The sequence below is a fragment of the Trachypithecus francoisi genome, unplaced genomic scaffold (assembly GCF_009764315.1).
Source record: "Trachypithecus francoisi isolate TF-2019V2 unplaced genomic scaffold, Tfra_2.0 Lachesis_group8, whole genome shotgun sequence".
NCBI lineage: Eukaryota > Metazoa > Chordata > Mammalia > Primates > Cercopithecidae > Trachypithecus > Trachypithecus francoisi.
This window is the reverse complement of record NW_022681473.1, coordinates 38,707,570-38,728,265: the sequence shown is the minus strand read 5'-3', so window position 1 is coordinate 38,728,265 and position 20,696 is coordinate 38,707,570.

Below are 20,696 nucleotides of genomic sequence, written 5' to 3'. Positions count from 1 at the left end.
TCTACATGGCTTGGGCTTCTTGCAGCATGGTGCTCCCACAGAAATCAAGCTTTTATGTGGCACTGGTTTTCAGGAGTGAATATTATAAGACAAAGGAAGTGCCTGTCTCTGCCTATCTCTTAATGCCTGGGCTGATAGATTATTGCATGTGCACTTTCACTATCGATTCTGTTACAGAATCCTCCCAGGTGCAGAACAAGAGAGTCAGTGAATTTATCAAAATTTTTAAACTGGCAGAGCCATGAACAGATGAATTCTCCAAAGTAGCTTGTAGATCATTGGTGAGCAATTTAAGACATGTCTTAATTAGACCAGAAAGTAATTTAGGCGTGAGTTATTCACATAGAAGAAATTATATTATTACTGCAAATATTCATTTCCACACATGTTGAGATTCTGATGTGGCACAGACAGAGAACATGGATGGGCCCAGGTATAACAAGTCATCACATGGTAGACAATACCATTTCTCATATTGAGAGAACCCTTTTAATGGTCAGTGTGAAAGATCATGCCTTTATCTTCTGTGAGATAATCTTCTGTGAGATAAAGGCATGTCAAGATAAACAAAACCAAAAAAAATGAGATAATTCTTTGCTAGCAGAGCAGCCTTATATGAAACGTTAAAGGAAGTTTCTCAGGGTGAAAACAATTGATATGGATGTTAATTTAAATTTAATTTAAAAAAATGAGCACAAATAAATGTCATCATGACTTCTTTTCCATTTTGAAGAATAGTTTCCTTTAGTTTTTTAAACATTTATTGTAGATCTTTTTTCATTAGATATTCAGTTTAGAGGTTTGTAAAATTTTATAGTGACTATAAATTGAGTGTAGAATTATTTAGTGGCATATTTCTTTCTTTACATAAGGATGAAAAACCAGGTGAGTTTGCTCTATGTTTTATTACAATGGGACTTCACCAGAGGAGAATTTATCATTTCAAATGTCACATAGTAAATTGTATTTCTTACCTTAAGAATATTGAATACTATATTACGCAAGCAGTTTTTAAATAATGTCTTCTGTGGTTCAAGTTCATTAGTTACGGCAGAAATTATCAGTAGGTACATAGGGCAGAACCCACTGGTTGCCTTTCAAGAGCCATTCCCCCTTTCTTAGATGCTCACAGGACTCTTTCCTTCAGGGGTGAGGAGTCGAAGTGCCCAGGGAATGTGGGGCTGTCTCTTGGAACCCTACATATGAAGGATTATTGGTTTCAGAATCAATGGTAATCCTCTGCGATTTTGTTGAAACTGGTTTAGGAAGGCGCACGTGACCTGGTTTTGGCCAGTGTGACCGGAAAGAACATTTGTGGTTTCTGGGAAGTATTTCTCATCTGCAGAAACACAGACAAATATGATTTTTTTCCCTTTCTTGCTTTCAGACATCATTATTTGTGAATATGAATGCTAGCATTTGCTTGTGATCATGAGGGGGACTTGTACCACCACTGATAATGGCAGAGGAGAAAAGCAAAGAAGAGCCTGAGCTCCAGTTAATGAAGTTGAGCTGATGAATCAATTCTAAAACCACCTACATCTGGAGTTATTATAAATTGACATAATTTACTAAAATCTCATTTAATTCATATTTAATAAAGCATTTTATTACTTGCAGCCCAAAATTCCTTGAGTGATTCCGTAGAGTATTACCAAGCTTGTTCTTTTTTATTCTCTTCTCTTTCAATTCTGGTCCAAGGTAGACTAGAATAATTACTTCTAAGCTTTTTTAAATCAATTTTTTACTTTCTTCACATTTTATCTCTTAACATAAACTGGCATCAATTGAGATTTATCTGTGTGGGATTTATAATGACAGGCAAAAAAAAAAGTAACAAGAAACAGATAAGCCTTGAAATCAGCAGACTTGGAGATCCTGGGAACACCACACATTTGCTCTATGTTTTACTAAGCAATGAACTTCATTTTTTCAACTGAGCATACTCAGTAGTAAAAATGGGATAAAAATACTCACTGTGAACATTGGTGATTATGAATACAGGTAATTTGACACCAAACCTAAAACATATTTGGCACTAAATAATCATTCTAATAATAATAATCCTTAATATTTATATAGCACTGCCTATTTTGCCAAGAATTTTCATATATATTACCTTTGATTCTAATATCTGTATATATACATGTATAATATATGTATAATATGTGCACATGTATACATGTATATATACATGTATATATATATGTATATTCTAACATATGTCTGTATATGGTAGAGTTCCAGCCCCATTCTCTGAGTCTTTTTCAGTGGGTTTGCCTCTCTCATATACAATTAAAATAATTCATGTGCTTTTATTTCTGTGAGCATCAGGGCACAGGACAAAAATTCACAAGAGCAGCCTTGAAGCGTGAGCATGCCTTGATTACTTAATGTATGTACATGGTATATTTTTCCTACTATGGATAACATTTTATCCTCATAGCAACTCTGTGTGTTAGGTATCTTATTTTATTGATCACATATGGATTCCAAACTTTGGTTTTTAAGTTGAATGATACTTCTCAAGTCATAGAGCTAGTATATCACATAATGAATACTTGAGTCCAAACCTACCTTTCAAACATAAGATCTTTGCTATACTATGCTTCCTTGTCATTCTGGAGGAAGTAGGTTAATTCCTCAGTGATTATCTTGACAAATAGCTGCACTTAGGTTGTATTCATATCAGCATTATTAAAGTAATTGTATTCTCAAATGTGGTTACTGATTTTTACTTTTGTGAATGTATTCTTATAATATCAATGACATACTAAATATTGCTGACATACTGAATGAATACTGAATCCTCCTTCCACTTTTAGCTTAAAAAAATTATATGAGATGCTGTTAGGAAGATAAAATTAAAAATCGTTTGTTAACTATGGTTTAGCAAGCTACCATACCCCAGGTTGTCTTGCCAGTCTTTAGGGCATTGTTTTTAAATTTTGAATGTAGCTCTCAATTCCCAAGTGCCCTCAACACAACAAGTGTCACTGAGCTGCTATCATGGCAGCCCCAGCTTTGACACCTAGTTCTCGATAGGCCATCAAGAATTGTCCTGTCTCTTACATCCACAGAGCTCCCAGCTCTCCACTATGAACTCTATGAACTCTATGATTCCTCAGTGTCTTATTTTCAGGAAGTCCCTGCTTTGACCTTTGACAACTTCTGAGCTCCTCAGGGACTAGCAACTTATTTTATGCAGCTTTATCCTGAACTAAACAAGAATACAAAAGGAAAACTTGTATATAATACAAACAAATTATGTTGTGCATTCCAAAGTGTACCTGGCACAGCTTTGGAATTGATCTTCTTATCACTTCAGTTATAGTATGCTCATGCACAGTTGATCTCCTTAAATATTCTACTCACTTCTATCACTGTCCTCTATTAGAATAATAGAGTACTTGGTAGTCATGGCCAGAAAGGATTTGGGGGCAGTGTCAGGATTTGGGATTTCTGTGCTATGTGACACAAGGAGATATGTGACAATCTTGAAATGTTAATTTCAACTATTCTAGAAAGTATAGTGGTGACTTGTGTGCAAATATTTAAGATTTTTTTAAAATCCCAAGTTCCTGAAATTTCATAAAATATTTTTATTAATTAAAAATATTAAACATAAAAAGCTTAAAATTTCATAGAACACTTCAAAGATTATTAAAACCATTGTTCTTAATATGAATAGAAAAGCCTTATTTACATTGAAAAAACAAGCTTTGATAAATGTAGAAAATTGGTCATTGGCAGAAATTGATCACTTGAGTAATTGCTTTGTAGTTAATTGGCAATTTAGGAAGCTGGGTTTTATGAATTGATTTTCAATGAATTAACCTAACATCCACTCAATGAATAAAACAATTACTTATTGAGACCTTTGTGCCTGACTCAGATGATACTCTTACTTTACTACATTTCAGTGAGGAATTGGCATAAATATCTAAAGTTCTAAGAGAAATATTTAGAGGTGTCTTATCATTATTCTCTCAACATCAAGAACAGTGTCTACAACACAGCAGGTGGCCAGTGTTTATTTGTTTTTTTAATTTACAAATCAACCAATGAAAAACAAATTCAGTTTATACACTTGAAAAAAATCATATTATGTGAAATTTAAAGCAATTGAAAATATCCTTTTTTGAGTGGGGCAATGAGTAAAATATCAAATAACTTGATAATTTTATTATTTCATAAAATATGGTTTTTGATTTTTCATTCTACTTCAAATATTTGCTACTTTATACTACCACACTTCATGTATTTTTCTGGAATAAAAGTTGCCCTTAGAAAATCCACCCCATATCTTTAAATTAAAGGCAATAAATTTGGATCAGCTTCACCTTAATCCAAATCCTCTAATGAATATATTTAATACCCATTTTAAAAGGTGTTTTGAAAAGGTAAATTATTCTTCTAAATTGGCACAGGCTATTGATGAAAACATTATTGTGAGTTTCTGCCTCATATCCTAAAATAAGCAAAACTTAAATAAAAGGCATACAGTATCTAATTAACATAATACAACATTTTCAAAGAATTTTTGAAAAAATATATGAATAGAAAAACAAGAGAGGCTAATATTTTTCCAAAATTCCTTCTCTCATCCTGTTACTTTAGTGAGCATTTTTTTCTCCCTGATGACTTTTTACAACTTGCTCAATTGTTATTTCCAGTAACTAGATCCAGGTTTACATTACTGATAAACAATGAGATCTATGCTTCTGGAATTTTTGACACTCAAAAGAATCAATTTCAGTCTAGAGTGGGTCTATGAATTCCATATATATATATATATATAATCTATGTATATATTCCTGTTGTTTTTCGCATTTTGCTTTGTAATATGTAGAAGAAATCCATTAAAAAGCAAAGATCACTTTATGGAAATATATAGAGACAGAATATTTCATTCTAACAGAGACTAAAAGATCACCTAAACAAATCCATCATTTTACGATGAAGAAATTGAGCCACGGGGATAAAAAGGACATTAAACTTTCTTGAGCATCTACTTACATGTCCTTGCACTTTGCATGTGCTTTTCACATTAAATTTATTCTCCTCAATAAGTTTATCAGATTGGTACAGTATTACAATAGCCATTTACAGGTGAAGAAACTGGCACTAGAATGATTAAATAACTCACTCAAGTGATGTAACTAGGATTTGGGTGTTATTCACCTAAATAGTTTTGTAGCTTTCTTGCATTGCCAACGTTTCTGATTGCACTTCAATGAAAGGGTCTCTCTGTGTTTGGTGGAGGAGTCCACAGGAAGAGGGTCTGTTTGGAGAGCTGCAGGGAAATGTGCAGTAGGAACTGAAAGAATAAGAGTAGAAAGTGGGCCCGGTGGAAATAAAATACATTTAAAGAACTACTGTCCACACATTTGGAAATTATAGTCTATGATCTTTTCTTAAGGGTCAGAAACTGATCTATCCTGAAAATACGATGATTGCCTCAAGACTCTCATCATGTTTTCTCCATGAATTCCATAAGACTGTTAGAGAGCCATTGAGCTATTCTGGAGCCTCTGTGTATTTTAGTGTTTATCCACACCAGCCACTGTGCTGCTGCTTTATATATTATGATATCACTGGATCTTCAAAATAGTGCTGTTTTGTTTCACTTTATTTTTTAAATTTTATTTTGAATTGAAAAATAAAAAATGCATATGTTTATCAAGTATTACATGTTGTTTCAAAATATATATTCATTGTGGAATGGCTAAATAGAATAGCACTATTCTAGAAATCATGATTGCTATTATTAGTGAAATTATCATTACTACTCCCCAAGTGAAGAAACCGAGGATTAAGCAACCTTTGTAGGATTAAGCAACCTTTGTAGGGTCATGCAACAAAATTGACAGAAGCAAGATTCAGATCGTGTTCTCTGACTCCATCACCTACACAGTGACTTTGCCCCTCACTCAGAAAGACTGCCTGTGACTTACTATAGTTTGATTTTTATCATTCTTCTTTGAAACTTTAAAAACAAATTGAAAAAATCTTATGCCTTTCATTTTTTTGGCATTTAATAGACATCAACATATCTGAGACAATGAATGTAGATGTCGCCAGTTGACAGGCTTTCAGCTGGGTCATTTTCTTCTTTCTTTAAATTAATTAATTTATTTACTTATTGAGACGGAGTCTCTCGCTCTGTTGCCAGGCTGGAGTGCAGTGGCAGATCTGGGATCACTGCAATCTCTGCCTCCCCAGTTCAAGCGATTCCCCTGCCTCAGCTTCCTGAGTAGCTGGGACTACAGGCGTGTGGTACCATGCCAGGGTAATTTTGTTGTTGTTGTTGTTGTTGTTGTTGTTGTTTTGTTTTTTGTATTTCAGTAGAGATGGGGTTTCACCGTGTTGGCCAGGATGGTCTCGACCTACTGACCTCGTGATCCGTCCACCTCGGCCTCCCAGAGTGCTGAGATTACAGGCATGAGCCACCGCGACGGCGTCAGCTCACCCATTTTCTAACACATTATTTTATACCCCTTTTATGATAATAAGGTCTTTGTTTTTCCTTTACCAACATCAAAAATCATTTGAGTCAGGAGATCGAGACCTTCCTGGCTAACACAGTAAAACTCCATCTCTACTAAAAATACAAAAAATAAAAATAAAAAAATAAAAAATGGGCGTGGTGGCAGGTGCCTGCAAGTTCCAGCTAATCTGGAGGCTGAGGCAGAAGAATGGCGTGAACCCAGGAGGCGGAGCTTGCAGTGAGCTGAGATTGCACCACTGCACTCTGGCCTGGGTGACAGAGCGAGACTCTGTCTCAAATAAAAATAAATAAATAAATAAAAATAATAATAGATAGCAGTAAGCCTAATTTAAGACATTAAATGATATTCTGTAATACTTAAAGCTATCATGTAGCCAAAAAAGTTATTAATTTTTAAATTTATTTTAAAATTATGTATTTCTAGAAATGTTCAGGTGTGAAATACGATATCTCATATCTCAATCAGATGTCAGATCAGATTGAAAATTTTAAAGATGTTTTTAAATATATTTCTGGGTTTGGTTCTTGCAGATGCTATTGTTTGGAAATAAATCTAAGAAAACAGAGCCTAACACTTTGAGCCAAATTCCTTCCATGCTCCATTCCCACCCATGTTTCCATCCTTTTTATGTTCTTCATGGAATTGTCTCCTTTCTACTCTGAAATTACAGAGCTGCCTCTCTTCAGATGTTTCTGTTTTTACTCATAAACCTGAAAATTATCTTGTGATATCAACACCCCAATGCTAACTGAAGAGTGGAATGGTTGAAATAGCAAACTTAAACATAATTGCTGCCACTGCTGTTTATTGTCCAAATAGGTGTTTCTTTCTTTTTCAAAATAAAGAAATGAAAACAAAGTGGTTTATTATTCTTGGTAGTAAATCGGCGGTGGACAGTAAGGTTGCATTTTCTCTCGTGTTGGCAATTGATCTTATGTGCACTGATTTATATATGAAAATGTTCTTGCTACCTAAGAAAAATGAGTTCTCATTATATAAATGAGTTTATTAAAACCCTACTGCCTTAGGCAGGTTGGCAGTTTTTTATGAATCTCCAAATTTAAACATCTCTAAAATAAGAAATGACAAAACATCTACAAGAGACGCTCCAGCTTATTCTGGCCCCAGATTAATTGACTCTCTCTTCAATGCTTTTGGGGATTATGAATATTAAGCAGCATATCTAACTCATTGATACTCAGATCATGTCTCTCTTTTACCAGCCTATGAGGGACAGAAAATATAATATGACCTCTGGGTAGTGTCCTACTGGTTGCTCACACAGATTGATTGATTTCCTCCTTGAATCTGAGATTAGTTTTACCATAAGACTTGAATATTTTACTGAGGTTAGGGGCTAGGAAAACGGGGGGGTCAATCATTCTTACTATCTTGTGTTGGGTGACAGAAAATCATCCAACAGGTGAGACATGGGAGATACTTCTATTATATCTCACTGCAGTGAGTAATTATCATTGATGAATAACAGACACTTATTTGAAAAGCACTCGCCTTTCCACAGCCAATAGGGCCTTAACAAATAAGAAAATGTTTTCATAATATATATCTATATCTATATATCTATATATATATATCTGATATATATCTATATATCTATATCTGATATATATCTATATATCTATCTATAACTATATCTATATCTATATAGATAAATAGATCTTGAGATAAATATATCTCAAGATATATAGATATATATAGATATATATAGATATAGTTATAGATAGATATATAGATTATATATATATATCAACGAAGGAGACAGCTTTTACTATGAAAAATATGATTAGCTTCCAAGCCATGTAATGTGGGTTTCCTCTGAGCCTTTGAGTATCAGGAACTTGAAGCTGAAACACTTCTAGAGATCATCTAGAATTCCTAATGTTATATATGAATCTTCCCTAGGGTACTCTGGTCAATGGTTGTTCAAAATACACTTGAGTACCCCTGGAGACAGGTAGCCACACCCAGGATAGCTCGTTTCATATTGGATAACTCTTAAAATTATATTGATCAAAATATTTGTATGATATACTTTTGGATTTTATGTTTTAGATTACTTCCTATAATTTAAAAATAGTAATCACTGACTGTTCTTTCTTCTCCTGGCGGAACATCCCAAGTTGCATCAACCATTGTGTGTTTGTGTGTGTGTGTGTGTGAATTTCTTTTTACCCTCCAGTATATCTGTGTTTCTTTTTTTAATCCCTTCTTTGGCTTGTTGATATTTATGAGGATCATTTTAAATTTTGCTTTATAATGGGATGTTTTTTAGTAGGGAGGATTTCTGTCAGTATCACAAATAACCAGTGAGTGTCGCTGTTTTAACACAGACAAACATTTGTGGGCCTGTCATATAATGATCAACAACATTCTTGCATAAGCCATAAGCACTTGTAATTATGCGGAACACAGGCAGTGGGCTGAACGAATCAAGGGTCCTCTTAATCCACCCACATTAGCTAATGTAGATATTTCAGACAGATTTACTGGTGCCTTTTTATTGCCACTAGTCTACTTTAGTTTTCCAAGATGATAATTCTTTTTGTTCTCCCTTCAAAATAAAAGACTGTTCATTTTCCCCAAAATGCTCTTCCTACAACTCAACTTGTATAGTTTGTAAACAACTTTTTCTCTTGATTTCAATCATTCATCCAGTGGGTTACTGCTACAAAGGAAAACGCAATAATTCTGAGTATCCATCTCTACCAAGTTTCCTTCTAAGAACTCCAAGTGTATCATTTCTTTTAACACCACAACAATGCAATGAGAGAGTCATTATTCGTGCCATTGTTTATATCAGGAAAAGGAGGCTGAGGAAGTTAAATCACTTGATTCTGGGTGACATAATCAGTAAGTAACATATCTGACATGAGAAGCCAAGACCATCTGACACCACAGCCCCATTCTTTCCACTACACCCTCCTTCCTATCTGCAGGTGGTGCCTGCAAAAACGAGGAGCAAGGAAACTAGTATCTCAATCCTTAAACATGTTGGGATTTCAACAGAATCAGTAGATAACATTTTTATCTTCTCTGTCAGGATTCTCAGAAAATATTTGAGAAAAAGAATACTAGAGACTAAGAGAGATCAAAATGTCAATTGTGAATTGACGTAAGCTGGAAAATAGGACTTAGATATGTGGCCAAAGGAGCTTGCTCAAATTTCTCGCCTCATTCCCAATCTAATAACTACCCATCCAGTAACTGGCACAACCAGGGGATCCCAGGGCACCCCACACATGGACGGATCACATACCATGTGACAGGAGACAGAAAACAGGCCAAAATGGACAGGAAGAAAGAAATTGCTGAACCAATCTTTCTTAGACATTTTTTGAGCTAAAACATCATATAATCCAGATAAATTAGAATTTTTCCCCAACAGAAGTCCCTACACATGGAATTATGAGGAGTAGGGAATAACTGTTCACTGAAAGAGTTGTGTTTTCAATATTTGCAATGCCAAGCAAGGTTATTTCAGGCCTTATAGGTCTTGTTTTCATATAATTATTCTGAGTAAAGTGATTCATATAATTTTACTCTGAGTAAAGTGGGGCTTCACTGAATGAAGGAAGCCCCTTAAACAAAGGAGTTGTATTAGCTGAATTTCATGTTAATATCCCCTGACTCATGTCTACTCATTTCCAAACCCAAACCTACCATCATTTTGGGCAATGGAGACAGATCATTTGTCTTTGGCAAGACCAAGATCATTTAGGAGATGTATGATAGCTGGTGGCAGCGGAGATGGTGAGAAGTCATGGTTAGATTTTGGACATATTTGAAAGTAGATTGAATGAGGGTTATGAGATAAAAGAGTCAAGATTTTTGGCCCCAAGCTTTTCTCCATCAATTGAAATGACAAAATAATGACTGAATATGGTCTGGCAGCGAAGATCAGAGAGATCATTTGGGAATGTTGAGTTTGGACTTGATTCTTTCAGACCAATGGAAATGTGAAGAAGATATACATGTAGTCTAAATCCCTGGAGTGAGAAAGAGAGATCTGGACTGAAGATGTCCATTTAGGAAGTATCATTCTACAGATGATATATAAAACCATGAGACAGGATGAAATTAGCAGGCATAAGAAATAAAGAGAAGAGTCTAAGGTTTGAAGTCTGGGGTTTTGCAAAGTTAAAAAGTTAAGAAAGAGAGGAATGACAAAGGAGGCTGAAAAGGAGAAGTTAGTGAGGCTGGAGAAGAATCAAGACAGTGCGGTACTCTGAAAGCTAAGTGGGGGCAGTGTATCAAGGAGGAAAGTGTGATTAATTATATACCATGGCCCTGATATATCAAAGAAGCTGAAAGTTAAGAATTCATCAATGACTTTGGTGAAGAAGAGGTCATTGGTAACTTTGACAGTCTTAGTGAAGTGATAAGAAGAAAACAAATAAATACTGTAGAGGATTTTAGAAAAATGAATTTGAAATAGTAAATTTTGGTTCTAACTTTATCTGCTTTTGTGGACTAGTGGAGCAAAAGGCAACAAATAAGTTGAGAAGAAGCCACCAGGAAAACTGGAGTTGAGAGAGATTGCCTTTTTTTTCTTTTTTTTTAAGTGATTAGAAGAGCTGTTTGTATAGTGATGATAAATGTCAACTAGAGTTGGGAGGCGGAGGCTGGCATGCTTGTATGTGATGATAATTATCAACTAGAATGGCAGTGGGTGCAGGGACTGGACCTGATTCTGTAGGGAGAGAGTATATATGGAGAATTATTGGGCTGTTGTCCTGAAGTAGGGCTGGGGGATAGAAACTACTCCATACGTGGAAGAGATGGTCTTTGTTGGAATATAGTCCATTTAGCTAGACTATCAGTCAGGAAGGCAGAATATATGATCATACAGTTGCCAATACGTGGGTGGGAGCTGTGGAAGTTTTCTTCACATTGCTTCAATCTTCTCAGTGAAATAGGAAGCAAAATTATCAGCTAAGAGTGAGATATAGGGAGGAGGTGTTGGAAGACAGGGTTTGAAATGAAGGAATAAAATATGAAGTAGTATTCTAGGAGAGTGGGAGAATAACTGGACCTGGCAAACATATTTTGACTGCTGGGCACCATTAAGCCCTCATGTGGGGTTATTATCAGGAATTTCAGGAAGACCAGTCTGTATGTTGGCATGTTTTTTCCTTCATTTGTGGTTTAATTGCACAGATATGAGTATGGAGGAAGTGTGATGACCATGCAAGCACGCATACACACACACAGACACACACACGCACACAAACACAGACACACACACACAGAAACACACACAGACACACACACACACACCTTACTTTTAAAAACAAGTTGTTTTACATCTTTCCTATGCTATTTTTGTTTTCCTTTTAGCTCCGTCTCTCTCTCTCTCTCATTAGCTCTCCTTCTCTCTCTCTCGACATTTGACCTCCATTTTATAGCACACACCAAATAATTAACCAAGTATGTAAGAATTGAAAATTATTTTAGAGATCAGTCTCATTCCCCTCATTATAGATGGGGAGACTAAGACTAGCTAAAAGGGATTGGCCCAGATTTTGGCAGTCACATAGGAACAAACTGCTAGGAGCTTCCCTTATAGATATGCATCTGTGGAACAGGTGTATAGAAAAAGTATATGCTAATTCTTAGAAGATGCTCAACTTAAATTATCCTATATATTCAATAACTCAGTTGAAGCAAAATAACTTAACCCTGAATAATATCCCTCATACATATTCTTGTTAGGATAATGCCACTACTGTTGCCTGGTTACTTTTCTTTCTTGCTTGCTTGCTTGCTTTTTTTCTTTCTTTCTTTCCTTCCTTCCTTCCTTCCTTCCTTCCTTCCTTCCTTCCTTCCTTCCCTCCCTCCCTCCCTCCCTCCCTACCTCCCTCCTTCCTCCCTCCCTCCCTCCCTCCCTCCCTCCTTTCTTCCTTCTCTTTCTTTCTTTTTTTTTTATGGAGTCTCACTCTCTTGCCCAGGCTGAAGTGCAGTGGCACAATTTCCACCTACTGAAACCTCCGCCTCCTGGGTTCAAGCGATTCTCATGCCTCAGCCTACCAAGTAGCTGGGATTACAGACACCCACCACCACGCCCGGCTAATTTTTGCATTTTTAGTAGAGACCGGGTTTCACTATGTTGGTCAGGCTTGTCTCGAACTCCTGACCTTGTGATCCACCCGCTTTGGCCTTCCAAAGTGCTCGATTACAGGTATGAGCCACTGCACCCAGCCTCTTTACTTTCTTAATTGCCTCTTCATAATGTATTTCATAAACTATGGCAACCCCAGAATGACAGATTGTTACCACTGTCATTGGTTTTCTAATTTCCGTTTGGAATTTAAAAACCAAATACCTGAATTGTTGTCCTAATTCTGACATTCCCTATTTATAGCCTTGGTTAGGTAATTGAGCTTTCTGAGTCTCTAGTTTCTTAGTTTATTAAATGAGAAAAATGGACTAGATATGCAGTTAAAATAATTGTAAAATAGCAGCATAAATGAAACTGAAGTACTTTTATTTAAACAAGGGCTGGTGCATCCAGTTGGCCACTCATTGAACACCTTTGTACTGTTCTAGGTTTCTTTCAGACAGCTGCACGGAATTCAAGTGCTCCAAGGATTACGATTCTTAAAAGTAGCATGGAAGATCTAATATTTCTTCCAGCTCTGTCATTCCGTAAACACATTATGTTATGTAGAGGAGTGGAGGCATTGAGAGATACAGAAGGAAAAAGAGAGACAGAGAATGAAAGATGAATGGTAACTTCAGGTAAAAGATTCTTACATATCTACAGTTGCAAAAACCCTTAAATGCCTTATATGATAAAGTGTTTTATTTCTTCCATCCCTATTGTCACAAAAACCTTTAATTACCTTATAGAACAGACTGTTTTATACTTACCCCCATTGATGTAATCTCAAAAGACAAGTAGGCTCAGAGTGAGAGGACACAGACCTTTACTTTATCATCTCATTTCTAAGCCCCATCACATGTAGACCTGCATGTTTTAGAAGAGCATTTACGGTTAAAAATGATAGACAGTTACTAATATCACAAATTGCAAAGTAGGCGAGAGACTGATGATGCAGCCCTGCCAAGCTACAGGTACTAGGCAGAGGCTGTGAAGGTATCTGCCAAGATTCAGTCAGTCTTCCGGTCTTCATGTGGTATCTGTCTCATATAATTTCCTATACATAAACTGAATTTTATCTGGTTCTTTGGAGAAGTGAGGAGAATAGCTCATTCCTAAAAAGTGGTTAGTGCATGAGAGTTTATTAAAAAAAAAAAAAAAAAATGATGGCCAGGCGCGGTTGCTCACACCTGTAATCCCAGCACTTTGGGAGGCCAAGGCAGTTGGATCATAAGGTCAAGAAATCGAGAACATCCTAGCCAACATGTTGAAACCCAGTATCTACTAATAACACAAAAATTAGCTGGGTGTGGTGGTGCATGCCTGTAATCCTGGCACTTTGGGAGGCCGAGGTGGGCAGATCTCGAGGTCAGGAGTTTGAGACCAGCCTGGTCAACACAGTAAAACCCACCTCTACTAAAAATACAAAAATTAGCCAGGTGTGGTGGTGCATATCTCTAGTCCCAACTACTCGGGAAGATGAAGCGGGAGAATCGTTTGAACCCTGGAGGCAGCAGTTGCAGTAAGCTGAGATTGCGTCATTGCACTCCAGCCTGGGCAACAAGAGCGAAACTCTATCTTAAAAAAATAAATAAATAAATGGTCTTTTTTTAAATGTCATCCAGATGTAGTTAATAATTTAATGAGCGGCTGGGTGCCATGGCTTACGCCTGGAATCCCAGCACTTTGGGAGGCTGAGGCAGGCGAATCACCTGAGGTCAGGAGTTTGAGACCAGCCTGGCCAATATGGTGAAAAGTCTCTACTAAAAATTTAAATATCTCTACTAAAACTGCAAAAATTAGCCAGACATGGTGGGACACACCTGTAGTCCCAGCTACTCAGGAGGCTGAGGCAGGAGAATCACTTGAATCCAGGAGGTGGAGGTTGCAGTGAGCCAAGATTGCATCATTGCACTCTAGCCTAGGCAGCAAGAGTGAAACTCCATCTCTAAATAATAATAATAATAATAACAGCAATTTAATGAAAAAGACAATATTATTTAGTTCTGTTCACCATCACGATTGAATTGCACTATGTGTTTTCAGCTTTCTTATAATTATGCCTTTTCTGCATTTGTCTAGGGTTCTGCAAAGAGGCTTCTCTAACCCCATTTTCCTCTCAAAAAGTCTTTGTCTATTCTGATTTTACACTTTCACTCATTATTTCTCACACCTGAAGTTACCTTGTAATTTCCCTGGTCTATCCAAATACTTCTACTTTTGGAGTTCAGCTTGCTTTCCATCTTTAACTGAAGATATTTAGTTCAAATTTATTATGGTTTTTCCGAACATCTGGTCTTAGTCTACCCAGAATCATTTTATCTGTTTTATCATGTTGATGGCACAATTGGCAAATCTAAATATCTTTCTCCAAAAACACAAAAGTGTTGGACAAGAAAAAACAATGAAGAGACCTGGATTCAAGATTTCTCTCTGTGACTTCCAAGCTGCACATCTCCTAATAAGCCGTTTACACTTTCTGGGCCTCAGTTTGCTTATCTGTGAAATAAGGATTGGATTAAATAGTCTTCAAGGTTCCTTTCAGTTTACGTTCTATAAACTGTTATTTAAGGGCATTTCATACAGTTTAGTATAGAATGCACGCAACCATTATAAAATACACTCTACTATTATAAATGAAGTAGACTGTACATCATTATCCATTTATCTGTCAAACAAGTTTATACTCTTGTAAAATTATTTAAGCAGATATTTTACAGAATATTTTTTTCTATTATCACATAAAACTAATTTTATTCAATTGGCAGGCTACTTAAAAGGTGAGGTTAACTATATCACATATCAATTGAATAAGCCTAGGCAATTTATATTAAAATGAAAACAAAACCTCGTTAAATACAAGGTACTTTGTCAAACATTTGGGAACAGGGAAAAGGATACAGAAATGAATTCAAAGATTTGGTATCTACCATTAAAGAACTGATTGCCTAATGAGGGAGGCATAGAAATAAAGGAATTACTATATTTATGGGCAGAAAAAGTTGTTGATTGCTACCACTTGCTGAATACTTACTATGAACCAGGATCTATCCCAGGGATTTAACATACACAAAAGCTAGATAGCCTGCACACTTTTTCATTTTTACAACATTTCAAGGTAGTTCTTCTTATTATTTCTATTTTGTAGGAGAAAAAAAAACTGAGGTCAGAGTTTTTAATCTCCCCAAGTTCATATAGTTAGAGTGATGGGAATGTAGTCTCCACTACCATCATTTCAGGATTGCATACATTTCTGTAGAAAGGCTTTTTTAATAGGAAGGACTGTTCCTAAGTGGAGGTGTCACTTAAAAAGTTGTCTTTCTAAGAGTTGAATCACAAGAGCAGACTTTCCATTGACTTGTTAGATAAAGAAGGCATTCTAGACACAGACAACAGGCTGAGCAGAGGTTAGAAAGGACAGGTTATGCTCAATAATTCTGGTGATTTAGCATGCCTACAGAATAGATCAGAGTGAGCAAAGGAAAAGATACAGCCTCCGAATTTGGGTGGGTAGAATATTAGAAGAGTGTGTTACCCACCCTAGGAAAATGTAATTGGAAAATCTGTCCATTCTAAGCTGTTTCAAAGATGACAGCTAAATCAGCTTGCATAACAGTGAATAGAACCTACCCACCTGCTTAGTTTCTAATGCAATTTACTGAAAATTGTATCTTCCTACACACTTCTTCAGAACTGATTTGACCTATACCAGATAGTAGTTCTACTGCAGCTATAGTCAACATGAAAAGCTCTTCTTTTCCATGATAATTTTCTACTCTCTTTCTGGTCTACTGAGTTTCTGAGCAATTTTTATTTTGCTCTTTTGTTCTCTCTCACAGGCCTGCAAAAGTTGTGCTTGTCTCATTGTGGGCTTGAGAAGAGTGTGTGGGCTGCCAAAGGCAAATATAATGAAGGTGAGTCTTGAGGATGGTGTTTCAAGAGCTCCCACCAACTCTGTTCTTCAATATAATGTGGTAGCAACTACAGAGCCTTTATGGGGTATGAAAATTTAACACAAATTTAGTCTCATGTTAATAATTACCATATGTGACATTTAGCTCATCATTCACTTTGCAAAGCATATTCACATATGTAATATTTTATTCTAAGCTTCTATTAAAAATGCATTTACTTATAAATGTCTCTTACAAGAGCTCACATACAAAAACATTTGCACCATTTAAGAAAGTATTTACATTCCAAAATAACTTTGCAATCTCAGTAAGCATTAATAAATTAATCAGCAAAAGGCCCTACACAAATCATTTGATATATACATACTTACATTAATTTTTAAAAAGGTATTTAGTGTAGATTTTAATATGATAATCATTTATATATATGCACACATAGCTACATATATAAAATAGCAAACTGCCCTAAAATCCTTGAATAGTTAGCAATAAACCAACTATAATAGATAAAATCAGATAAATGCAAAACGTACTTAGCAGTCAACTCCTTTTTGAGGCCCAATTATCAAGAGAGAGAGCAATTCTATTGGTTAACCAACTGATTGGTTATTGGTTAACTGAGTTAATCAATTACATTATCAGGGTGAAATGGAGAACAGATCACTCAGAAGGTAGCTATTTGCATGAGAAAACATAAAATAGAAGGTAAAACATTGGCCATAGTTGTTGGAGAATTTTTCATGAAGAGTTTACTTTACTCCAAGAGTTCCTTCTGCCTGAACACCAAATTGAGAGGTGTACATTGGACTACCATAGCTTAATGCTATTAACTTTTTTAATCATATGACTGACTTACCTTTCCTGGATTCTGGAGTCGGCAGAAATCTCGGGTTTAACATGTTGTCTAGTCTGCACTCATGTGTGTGTAGTGTGAATATGTGTGTTTTGGAAATCTATGTGCTACATAGACACTATAACTGCCAGTCCCCACAGCAGTACTATTTTTCATGACATAAGAATAATTTTATTAGTATTATATTGATATTATAGTATATTCTGTGGACTTGTTTATCATGAGTCCACCTTAGGAAAAGCTTCTGCTTCCTTCTGCCAAAGTCAGATTTCTGAGACGGTAAGTGAAGATCAATCTCTCACCATACACAGGGTAAAAGCCACCTTGGGATGCCTCCAAGCAACTAGTAAGCTAGATTTTCTCTGGCATAAATTTTACTATTATCTTTTTTCTTTACTATTTTATCCCTCATTGCTTTGCCCATAAATGTCTTTCTCGTATTAAATAATATGTAGAGGTCATTATCAGAACTTTCTTCATACTCAAAGAAAGGTGGGTTATGGAATGGAAATTAGAAAGGAGAAATGGGAAATCAATGAAGTGAGTAAAAGCAGATTCTGGGATAACATTAAGAACAATAAGAATATTCAAAGAAATTGGTATTTATGAAATTATTCTTATGTGTCAGGTACTGTGTTTGGGTCATTGACTAAGTCTATTGTGTGGATTTATTGACTGTTCCCAACAACTCTGTGAGGCCAGTGCTACTACTAAGATCAGGTGAATGAGGACTAGACATGTGAAGTAATGAGTAACTAGTGTTCTAGCTACTTCTGCCCTCCTGAAGGCCTGAATGGGACTTGAACCCACATCTGTCTCCTGAAGAGACAGAGCTTTTCATGATTCACAGATATTGGCATAAGCCTTGAAACTAGTGAAATATAAAATTCCCACAGACTATGAAATTTAGGATTAGAATTGTTGGAAAGGAGTATTTTTACATTGTCTCCAGACCTGTCCTAGAAAATGTATGCTAACATGATAGGTCACCCAACTTCTGTGTGTAGGTGAAGATATTACTAGAGAGGAGAAGGATAAGTTGCTATGCAGCTCTAAGTTGATTTTTCAGAAAAAATTCACAGTTTTACAGAGGTCCTTAGTTTTATTGTAAGTCCATGACTGCCATGTACAGCAGAGCACCAATTACCTCCTGTACTCTGATATGTCTTTCTGTCTTAATTTAAGCCAAATTTTTAACTGTGGGGAGATTCATGTGAGTTTTCTAGGGAATTGGTTCATATTTCCCTCTTAATTGATTAAAAGCCTCCTCTTATTTTAGCACAGATCTTATTTTCATGAACATTGTAAATAATTAAATATCAAGTATATATACTCTTCCATCATTTGTTTTGGAAATTGTTTCAATTAATTCCAAATTCTTCAGAGAGAGTGTACTTTAATCTTCATTGTTTCAGATCAGTTGTTCCTATTACCGTTTTGTTCTTATAATGCAACCTAGAAAGATCCAATCCTCACACAAGTCCTTTTATTCCTTGGATAAAAGGTGAGTACCTAGCATATCAATGCAAAATATATTTTGTACCTAGACTATCAGTGTCTTATTAGGACATGTGTCCATTCACTCATTCATTTATTGCACCATTGTTGGGAATCTTTCTTGTAACAGACACTGAGCAAGGTGTGAGAGTACATGAAAAGGCTCTGAAAAGAACATTGGATTCAAAATTAGAAGAATCAATATTGAATTAGGCACAGTAACATAATTTCTTTGAGTCTCTTAATTTTTATTAGAAAAACACAGGTGATAGGCCGGGCATGGTGGCTCATGCCTGCAATCCCAGCACTTTGGGAGGCTGAGGTGGGTGGATCACAAGGTCAAGACATGGAGACCATTCTGGCCAACATGATGAAACCCCATCTCTACTAAAAACACAAAAAATTAGCTGGGTGTGGTGGCACGTGTCTATAGTCCCAGCTACTTGGGAGGCTGAGGCAGGAAAATTGCTTGAACCCAGGAGACGGAGGTTGCAGTAAGCTGAGATCATCCCACTGCACTCCAGCCTGGTGATGAAGCAAGACTCTGTCTCAAAAAAAAAAAAGAAAGAAAGAAAGAAAAAGAAAAGAGAAAGAAAAAAGAAAAATACAAGTGATAATACATAGTTCACAAACTTAGATTATGCATGAGTACTGGAAGAATTATTGAATTAGAAAACAACTTGTCAAATGCTATATAAATGTATATTTTTGTGATTACATTATAACAAAAAGTCAATATTTAAATGAAATTAAATATTATAATAAATTATAATATAATTAAAAAGAGAGTACATAAAAAAGAAAGAGATAGAGACAGAAGTGAGCATGACTGCCAGGGTTTTTTCTCAACATGAAAAGTACAGTAGAAGAAAAATGCATAAGTGCTTATAATAAAAGGCAATATATCTTTGTCCCTAGACAGAAATACAGTGCTGTGAGCCCACAATGGCGAGATAGTTTCATTTCAATGTGGCAAATTCAGTAAGGCCTTATCAAGAGAGTAGACTTTATATCAGGCCTTGAAATGGAAATCGCTCACTAACATGTCATGTGTTCCCTCTTATAAGACAGCTGAAAGGAGGGGTTATAGAGCTATTACTGCACGGCAGTCATCTTCCTGGACTTTTGAGTCAGATTATCTCCGTTCAAATCTTAGTTATGCATTTTCCAGCTGCATGATTTTACATATGTTACTTAATTCAACACTTTCCCAATTTCCTCATTTATAAGTTTGTGATAACATTGCTGACCTTATAAAGATAGTATTAGGATTGAGGTAAGTGCTTAGTATGCTAAAGCATTTAAAATACTTTTAGTATGCTAAAAATCTCACTAAATATTAGTTGCTGTTATTCTACTCATTACTGCTTTTTCATTGTAAATGGGGCAATACACAAAATTCCTGTGGCCAAAAATGGATTGAGGAGGATGCTGTGGAGAGACGTGAGGCAGTGCCCTATGATTATAAGTGAGAAAGGCAAGTCAGCCAACCTTTCCCTCCTTCTTTTTCTTTCTTTGTCTTCTTCTGTATATTAGTTTCTAGAACTCAGTTTGTCTGTAGCCTCTTGCTGTCATCCCACTCTGTTGGGTAAAGATGTTGGTCCTTCCTTTCTGAGACTCCAGGATCTCAGGGCTCAGGAAACATAATAAATATGTGAAATAAATGATAAATTGATTCAAGTCATATTAGTAATGACTTAATGGGTTTTCTCTTCTATTTTCAACAAGAGGTGTTCAGTAAATGTGAGTCAAAGGAGCAAGATATAAAGACTTTATCTGTGTAATCTAATCAATCTCCC